This window comes from Poromitra crassiceps, assembly GCF_964638095.1.
Source record: "Poromitra crassiceps genome assembly, chromosome: 16".
Lineage (NCBI taxonomy): Eukaryota > Metazoa > Chordata > Actinopteri > Beryciformes > Melamphaidae > Poromitra > Poromitra crassiceps.
Window position 1 is genome coordinate 13,415,902 of NC_139645.1, and position 10,310 is coordinate 13,426,211.

Consider the following 10,310-nt stretch of genomic DNA (forward strand, 5'->3'; position numbering starts at 1 on the left):
AGCGGATAGGTGCACCGGGAAACGCTATTGGTTTAACTCCGTCCCAGCAGTGGGGCTGGACCAATCAGCATCCAGAGGCAGCTACCGGCTAGATTTAGGTGCGACGACAACGAGAAGCGAGTCTGTCATCGACGGCGATAGACGGACGGTTCATCCAATCGCCTGCGAGGTGTTTTTTGAACAGCGCCCGGTTTCCAATGACCCAGACGGTTCTGTGTAACAAACCATCTGGCAGTGTCAGGCTAGGACAGCGAATGAGGAAGGAGAAAAGTGACTGAGGGAGATAAAATGGCGTCCCGGGAGGGAGCGCTCAGAAACAAAACATGTAGGACAACCTGCAAATAATTCCATACATCATGAAGGAGAGATCCACCATTTGAAAACATTGACACAGTACTCTCACAAAATGATGGCTGGCATTAGTCCATTATTTATTAATCTAATGAATAAAAATACTAGCCTAAATGATTAATAAATAGCCTACTAAAGTTAGGAGTCGTCTTAAGATGTTAACTTGCAAAATAATTTGGTTTTTCAGGATAGAATCGTCTGTGGTTTTTCAAATATTGAATAGGAAATGTAGGGAGCAATTATTTTCCAAAATTGCTGTATATATATCACACGGAACAGCCAGGAAGGACAGAAACAGGGAAAGCCACTAAGTGAATTAGTGCAGGCAGCCCCTCCTCCTCCTCTCTGCCTGCTGGGGAGGGAAACCTTTCAGCTGCCCCCCGCGCTCTGCTCCTCCTCCTCTCTGCCTGCTGGGGAGGGAAACCTTTCAGCTGTCCCCCGCGCTCTGAAGCCCCTCCTCCTCCTCTCTGCCTGCTGGGGAGGGAAACCTTTCAGCTGCCCCCCGCGCTCTGAATATTGAACAACAAAGCCTGTCCGATGCGGTTAACATGAGCCGACCAGGCGTCTGTCCCATAGTTAACATTGGGGAATTAGCTTCACGCTTTCAAGCTAGCGAGTGCGTGCACGCGGGCATGCACGCGTGTTGGGGGGGAGCAGTGTCACACAATAGAGTCAAGGGGCATTTTGTCTACGGCCCCCGGGTGCTGCAGGAGAATCTAATAAAGTTGTTTACGAGCATGTCTTGAATAAAGACACGCAATACCCTCCTCTCCTCTCCCCCTCCACCCACCCCGCTCCTTCCCCAGGCAAACCCATAGAGAGGCAAAGTGACCGCCTACTTCCTGCTTCAGCACTGTACCAGAGATTTTCATCCGCCATTTATCGTTCGCATGGACATTTCGTAAAATGCTTATAAAAATAGTTGTACTTGTTCAAACCGAACGGTTCAGATATATTTAGAAACAGGAGAGACCACATCATATTTCACTCGTACCAAAACGTAAAAGAATTGCGGATTTAAAGATTTTTTTTTTTTCTATGTCGTTTTTTTTAGGTTTTGGTCCGAGTGAAATGTTCTATGGTCTCTCCCGATTCTAAATATAGCTGAAGCGTTTGGCTTGTTGAAGTAAAACTATTTTTATAAGCATTTTACGAAATGTCTATGGGAAAATAAACGGCGGATGAACATCTCTGGTACAGTGCTGAAGCAGGAAGTAGGCGGTCACTTTGCCTCTCTATTCACTCCACTCCACTCCTCTCCCCCCACCCCCCTCCTTCCCCAGGCAAACCCATTCACTCCTGCTCTTAAATGGAGAGGCAACGCCGCCCTATACAATTTACCATGTAGGGTGGATAATTGATTTCTGCGGCAGAGCGGCATTAGATAAAGAGCGGGGCGACGCGCGCTGAGGCGGCTTTTTATTCCCGCTGATTGTCACCAGTAGGAGAGTGACTACTCAATACTGAGACTCTTTATTAACCTCCATTGAGACGTGATTGAAGTTTTTAATTGTTAGTTGCTTATAGCCAATTATATCGCCTTGTTCTGAGGGGGAAGATTTGACAAGTCGGGAGCCGCGGAGCCTGCCTGTGGAGCGGGATAAGAGCACCGGAAAGAATCTATCTATCTACGCTCCTTAAGAATCCTTCACGAGCTCATCTACATGCAAATTGATTGGTCGTTTGAGTCGTGATTATCTTTGTCGAGGTAATGCACACTTCATTTTGTGCCGGTTGACAGTGTCACACCGGGAAGAGAGACTCGACGCTAAGAACAATTGAGGGAGTTCGGTTCGCTCTCCGTAAAAGTCGTAGCGCGCTATGCATATTTTTGTCGGGTGAGGCCGGCAAACAAATATCTCTTTTACTCGATTTAAATTCTTTTAATTTAACACATTTTGCTTGTTCTTTTACATGAACTGTATCTTTTTCCCTTTGTAATCTTGTTTTTGTCTATGCTTTTTTCTTTGATCTATTGTGTGTAAAGCACTTTGAATGGCCTCTCTATGAAATGTGCTATATACAAAAAACTTGCCTCGCCTTGATGTTCTTCGTTGCACTTATTCTTTTTCCTTACACAACATTGATATTATTGTCTTTGACAGGTTTGAACGTCACTGTTTTTTCTCTGATTAATTTTCAGCGAAGCACACGGAGGTGGATGTGGGTGGATGGGCTCGAGGAGCTGAAACAATGTAAAACAAATATATACAATTAAAAAAAAATCTGTGATTGTGATTTTATTTATTTATATTTATTTAATTTACTTGATTTAATTGATCCCATGGGATCCCATAGCCCTCCCTCCTGTTGGTTCCCTTTGAAAAAGCTCTCTCTCTCTCTCGCCAGCAACTCCTTTTCAGCCAAGATGCAATGCTACAGTAGTATCAGCAAAACACACATGCTCAACGCTCAAGGGGAATTTGCCAACAATTTCATTATCTTCTTACTGTCAATTTTGTCTCAATACAGGTTTGCTGGTTCACACAAGAGAGAGCATCAAGGTTCAGCACAGTCAGCATGACATTAGAAACAGAAAGTCCACGGACTTTAAGGCGTCTGTGGAGAGAATTTAGAAGTTGTTGTAATACCTCCCTCAAGACCTAGGGGGCACTATCTGCAGTAAGCTGATCTATTCTAGGACTTGACCTGTGAGAGGTACTGTATATAGAGGTCTAAATGGTGTGATTCTGGGTCAGTCCCCAGAGACAGCAGAGAGGAGGGGGGGGGCTGAACCAGGGCTCTGTAGACTTTGTTTTTTTTGTTGTAAATAAACCCATCTCCTAACTGGCATCCTTGTGAGTTATGTCAGAGCCATGTGTGTATTTTCTTTCTTTTTCTTTTCAATATATTCTTTAAAAAAATTGAATAGAGCGGAAACCATCCAAGCGAGTCACCCGTTGCCCCTAACCTCATCGAGGTAGGCTAGAAACGGCTCCCAGATTGTTCGATTTTTTTTTGAAGTGAGTTGGTTCTCAGGAACCTGAGCCTCTCCATCCGTATAACAGAGATCATGTCCATCAACCACAATTGAAAAGAAGGTGAAGAGGGGGAATTCTATTCCTTCAGAATGAGTTTTTTTCGGCAACAATTATCCCCAGTGTCAGAGACTGTTGCACAGCTGTAGAGAAGTTCAGAGAGGACTCCAAGCAGCCAAAGATGGCGAGTTCTGCCTCCGGCTGAAGGGTTATTTTGTAGGCCTTAGAGTACCAGTGAAATATTTTGGCCCAGAATCCTGTCAGTGAAGGGCAGAACCAGAAAGCATGAGACAGAGTGCCCTCTGACACCTGTCACACAGTGGTGAGATGGAAGGGTAAATCCTGTGCAATTTATGCTTAGAATAGTGCAGACGGTGAGCGACTTTAAACTATTAACTGAGCTGTATCACATATAATGTCAGATAAATCAATACCAAGTTCCCCCTGCCATGCTTCTCTAATCCTGTCAGAGCCATGTGGTGAAATGACCAACACCTCTACAGGTTAGGTAATGATCCTTACTCCCTGAAGTCAAGCAAGTTAACTCATTCTCTGCCAAAGACGTACCCGGACGTACTTTTAACAATGGCGTTCTGTGCCAAAGACGTACTCGGACGTACTTTCATGTTTTGGCTGTTTACATTACATCAGACACTTTCCCAGCCTGTGACATTGTTTCAGGTCAAACTGATAAAAGGAACCCGCTAGTTTAGTATTTATGGGTGGAGCCTGTGGTCGAAACAGAGTCCGATCCAGAGTTCTCGGCTGGCGACGATGGCGAGGAAGACGCCAGCGTTTTTGTTATTGCTCCACGACGGAGCGCCATGGCGACGAAGGCTCCCCTTCACAGCGTTCTGGTCTGACACAGATGAATCGGAGGAGGAGAAATGAGTGCCACTTGGAGAGAGCGATGACGATGGTAAAAAGTAGCCTATTTTTTGTATCGCGTTTGAGATGAAATGATCACACACACAACATTTGAGTATAATTGTCACGCATTGTTTATAACTTATGCCGCCGGCATGACTCGCTTCACGTTTCCTCTTGCCAGCTCTCCAGGGAGAGCTCCCTTCACACTCAAGGGAGGGGGAATCACATGGATACGTCAAACGCGTCAAACCGCGTCACACACCCGTCCCCAGCAACCAAGGCGAAACAAGTGTCACATAAACATTTCAAAGTTTACAGCACTAACGTAGCTATTGTGTGATCTTCTGTGCTAACGTTAGTTATGAGAGGTAACGTGACAGCAGGTAACGTTACAGCACTCGTTATTCCTGTGTGTGTGTGTGTGTGTGTGTGTGTGTGTGTGTGTGTGTGTGTGTGAGAGAGAGAGAGAGAGTGTGTGAGTGTGACCACATAAGGGTTCGTTCCATTTGTTTATGCTTTTATCAAGCTAAGCTAAAAATCCACATGGCAACTGTAAAATACATTCTCTTATTTTTTATTTTTTATTTATTTATTTGGGAAAACAAATACTGTATATGTCTGATGTGTCACTGAGGCAAAAAATAAAAGGCTCAAAAGAGAGTTCTGCTTGAAACGGTGTCCTTCACTAAAAACCTATTTTTCTCATATTTCTGTCCAAAGGAGGGCATTTTTAGTGAAAACAAGCTAACTTCCACTGCTTGTAACTAAACAAGGAAACATGGGAGAGTTTCAGTTTTTTACAAGGGGTAAGAAGAGAGTCTCTGCTTTATTGTGAGATATGTTGTGTAATTTTATTCCTAGCACAGAATATTCTGTGGGTCCTGGAAGATCAGGAAATATGCTCAAAATCCTGGCACTGGGAGCACACAGACCGAAATGACCCTGGCAGAGAATGAGTTAAGTGACAATGTGCAAATACTACTGGCCCATTTTTGGGTGAATTAAATGACAGGATAGTCTTACATATATATCACTGTTTATAACACAGGGCATTTATCCTTTACTGGATGGGCCGCCTTAAAAAAGACGTTTGGGGGCATAAATCCTCTACCCACTTCTCCAGGCACCATACTCCACTGCACTAGAGCGACAATGCAATATGAAGAGAAGAACAGTGTGTGTGTGTGTGTGTGTGTGTGTGTGTGTGTGTGTGTGTGTGTGACACTGTGTGTGTGTGTGTGTGTGTGTGTGTGTGTGTGTGTGTGTGTGTGTGTGTGTGTGTGTGTGTGTGTGTGTGTGTGTGTGTGTGTGTGTGTGTGTGTGTGTGTGTGTGTGTGTGTGTGTGTGTGTGTGTGTGTGTGTGAGAGCAGAGGTTTGCCTTGAGAGGAGCTAGGGGGTGAGTTTAAAATGAAAGAAAGAAAGAAAGAAAGAAAGAAAGAAAGAAAGAAAGAAAGAAAGAAAGAAAGAAAGAAAGAAAGAAAGAAAGAAAGAAAGAAAGAAAGAAAGAAAGAAAGAAAGAAGTGTAAGTGTTAAATGTGTTTGGAGTGAGTGTCTGTTGTCTGCTCCGCTCCATTTGATGTTTGTTTGATGTCAGATTAAGGATCTTTTCCTTTGACTGGGCAAAAATTAATAATAATAATAATAATTAAGGAGGATTTTGAGAAATGTGGATGTTTTATCTAACAAACTAACAAACGTTTTGCACAAAATGCAATATATCCACCTCACACAGGCAGGACTTCCACCATATGTACGGTAAGCTTAATATGAGTTACATATTTGCCTATGAGGAATTATTAACAGACACAAAATTAATTTCGTTACGCAATGTTAACATACAGTATATGACAGCGGGGAAGGGCAAAGCCATAGGCAACTCTTTTCCTTATGAATGCCTCAATAAACAAGTCGCTATATCGTCCAAACAACATAATAAATATATTAAGTTTCTCAGTTAAAATGATATCTGACAATGTGTAACTCCATATTAGCCGATTTTGTTTTTCTCGCTACGCGTTTGAGGTCGTTTCCCATTTCATGTGCTGCTTCATCTCCGCCTGCTCTCTCATGTGGGCCTTCTTCTCTTCGCTTCTGTTGACGTTGATTTCAAAGCTTTCTGCGTTCAGACTCTCACAGAAGTGGACCCGCTTTGTAACAGAGCTGCAGTGATAGAAGTCGGACAGCCTCTAACAGCTGATATAGATAGCTGCCCCGACACAAGTGAAGAGATAACGACCACTAGGAGATTGAATCGCCGCTGCAGGAGATAGCCTATCAGTGCAATTTGAGGCCTATAGCTATTTCCTGTGTATAAAGTGAAATAAGTTTGAAAGTAACAAAATAAATTTCAGCAAAACGATTTTGCTTCATGTACAGATGTGATGCGAAGCTGCGTCTCCCCCGCCTGCTGTGGATTTTCCATATCCAGAGCCGTCTGATAACTAACAGCATGCTGGATGATATGCTGCTGCTGTGCTGTTTGGTCACCGCTGAAGGTTATTTGCAGGATAATAAGAACAGCCATGTTTCACACATATTATGAAAGCGCCAGTGAACATTAATTAAAAGAACAACGTGAAATTTGGTGTTTTTGGATTCCCGATTTGAAGCCTCGAGTTTTGCATTGTGCCCGGCGCCATCTTGGTTTTCATGGAGCCAGATGTGACCATTTGGACGAGAACAGCCACAGCAACCGCCTGCTATTGGTCCGTGATCGGCGAGCTGCACGATCACTGGACAGGCGACCTGTCAATCACGCCCCAAAACATAGTCCGCTTTATTGTCTATTTGACTCTAAATGGGACCATCATTTACTAAATGAACATCATGCTGCTGTGTTGAAGAAGACCTGAAAATAGCGAGTGCAGCCATCAAGTCATTAGGAAAGAGTTTACTCAGGTCATAAATCAAGTGAGAAGTCGGGTCATTTTCCCCATTCACTTCTAGTCAGACTTCCTTTGGCAGCCAGAGACTGTATAAACAGGTGAGTTCTATTAAAACAATAACAACAACAACAACAACACCCACGTACAGTTGTTAAAGGAACACTCCGCCCATTTTCAACCAGCTTCGTATCATTAGAACATCAGTAGTATATCAGAAAACAAAACTGTAAACGGTTTTGATGTCTGTCATTTAATTTGACAGTTATTGAGTGTTAAAGTGTGGACCAGTGACATCACTGGTCCACACTAACTCAAATTAATAACTCATTAACTCAAATCAACTCTCAATAACTGTCAAACTATTCATCATTCATCTAGTTTGACAGTTATTGAGAGTTGATTTGAGTTAATGAGTTATTAATTTGAGTTAGACACTTTAACACTTTAACACTCAATAACTGTCAAATTAAATGACAGACTTCAAAACCGTTTACAGTTTTCTGATATACTACTGATGTTCTAATGATACAAAGCTGGTTGAAAATGGGCGGAGTGTTCCTTTAAGAACGGTGAAATTAGCTATGGAGACCAAACAGCATTTTTGTTCTGTTTTTTCACCACACTGTAAACATGTTTATTTCTGCTGTAAAGTCAGAGGCATTTTAACATGGGGTCATTGGGGAATGACTCCCTTTTGCAGCCAGCCTCATGTGGCCATTCGAGGAACTGCAATCTTTGATATTTGCGCGTTCGCCCCATTTTTTTTAGAACCAAAGGTTTGGGCTTGCGAATGACCTCCTCTAGACAATGGTCCCTATTCTCCCACAGGCCTTCGGCGCTAAAACGGGCCTTAAACGCAAAAAAACGTGCCTTGCGCCTGTTTCGGGAAAATATCAATAGGCTTTAGGCTGCCAAATGCGCTTTAGGCCGAATGGGCGTGGCGGAGTCCCTGAATGCGCCAAAGTGGGCGTGTCGGCCTTAAATCTCGGCGTACTGATATCTTGGCACCTGCCTTAAATTTAGCGCTTTGCGCCTTTGAAAACCAGGCCTATTCACTGCGCCAGTGCACTTGTGCCTCTCCCCTGTCACCCTTCTCTGTCTCTCTCTGAAACCAGGCCTATTCAGTGCGCCAGTGCTCTTCTGCCTCTGAGTCACCCTTCTCTCTCTCTCTCTGACTCCCTCGCTCAAACAGACACAACACATAGCAGCACCCAGCTTCCCATAGGAAATAGCAGTTGTAAGTTTACTGCCTGTGAATGTCCACTCCCAGCATGCAATTGGGTCCTCCATTTCGCTACTAAATAGCAACTAAATGAGCCGAAATAGATATAAAAGGTAGATCTAAAATAATGTGTAATGGTAAGACAACCTGCAATTGTCGAACATTTCAATATTGGACCAAATAAAACATGAAATGAAACACCACCCTATGTGAAACATATATGTCCTCTTGAGCCTATATATACCCTGTGTGGATTTAACGTGATTTAGGTAAGTGACAGCGGAACGCGCTTCGGAAGCTTCTACTGTCATCTGCTATACTGTGATGTGCGCTCCAATAACTTCGCCCTACTCCACATTTAGTTTTACAATAAAAACACATTTATGCAATGACTTTACATAATGTAGGGTATATTTATGTGCATCATTCTACCTGCAGCAGGGGAGAGAAAACGATATCTTTCTGGACAAACTTTCACCAATCTAATAGGCTATATTTTTCTAGCTGATGCGTTTAGTACATTATTTTCACTTTGATCTTGCTATAGTGTAGCGTATTTACATGCTTGCAGTATTGAAACTGCAGTTAGATTGGTTTGAGAAGCATAATAATATGGAATAATAGCCTATAATGCAGACAGACAGGCTGGATGAAGGGAGGGGGGGGGGGGGGCAGAGCGTTTGGCTTTCGTCTGGTTTTGCGGGATCACTGGAATTGGAGCTAAAAAGGCAAGCGTGCGATTCGTTTATTGCACTTATCCAATGAGCATGACGGTGCATAATTTTACGCCTAAAAGGCGTGGTTGTAATGCTTTGGGCTGCATCTAGCGCCAGCACACGATATCAAGTGCGCCTTTCCACGCCCACTGCTTTGATCTGCGCCTGCCGCTCGGCCTAGAAACTGCGCCGATGCAACGATAGAGCCCAATGTCTACATCAAAAACCTAGGCCAACATAATTGTATGGCCTTGTCCATTGACTATGTGCACAGCACCTGAATTTCCTCTAGGGATTAATAAAGTGCTATTATCTTCTTATCTTATCTTGTGTTCTGTATAAATGTGTTTCAAAAGTCTCATAAAACGGTGTCTCTGTGCCTCTGATTAGTTGGTGCTGCTGAAATTGTTTCTGTCATTTCTCTAATAATATCTTAATATATGAATTGTTCATGAACTGATTGCAAAAAAAAGCAAAACTATTTTTTCTTTCCCATTCTCAATAGTAGAGTGAACCAATAGCTTTTCATTGGATTATATTAAAGACCCCCTAAACTAGTCATATTTTAAGATGCATATAAAATACTCTACTTTGACTAATAATGTGTGTCTGATATGGTAAAAAGAAAAAAGAAAAAAGTAAAAAATGACTTCACCTCCTTCTCCCTCATTAGAAATTCCAGAATATGTAAATAAATATGCTCATATTATTGATTTGTTTAAAGGTCCCAATTCGTGCAGCTGTAACCTCTTAAAAACGTGTGTCTCTGGTCCATAAAACATGATTCTGGATTAATCTGTCGAAAATATAGCAACCCCGTTTGTTGTGACGGAGTTCTCACTTCCTCATCTCGTCGCTTCCCAAGAATGGCCTGTTTCTATAATATATTCAGAACTAACAGTTCCCATTGGCCGCTGAGGGAGAGCCCGCCCCAGGCTCCCAGCGGCCAATCAGATTAGCGTCTGTGGACCAGCACGCAAGGTTGCGAGTTATTGTTAACTTAACGGTACTACGCTAAAGAGGACATCTCAAAATGCCTAGACTTACCGAATGCACCTCTGCAGTTGCTGGATCACGTACAGTTGGCGTCGCTCCAGCTAGAAGTGTTAATTTTGTGGCTATAGACAAAATGGTGCAGGTAGCTTGTGTGAGAGAGACCTGCGCAGTATGCAGGAGGAAGCTAGTGACGTCCCAATTCCCCTCTGGGCAAACGAAGCGTTTGGGGGTGTGGCTTGGAGGAGACTGCAGGGGGACGCTGGATAGGGACAAATCCAACTGTGGCAGTTCT

The 10,310-nt window shown here is 43.2% G+C and overlaps 1 protein-coding gene across 1 annotated transcript in view; it reads right to left on the reverse strand.

Moving 5' to 3' along the window:
- The window catches only part of LOC310791456 (multiple epidermal growth factor-like domains protein 10), a gene marked incomplete at its 3' end in the record, with an annotated part of 114,942 nt that overhangs the window by 101,269 nt on the left and 3,363 nt on the right, over positions 1 to 10,310 (reverse strand). The window lies entirely within an intron of this gene.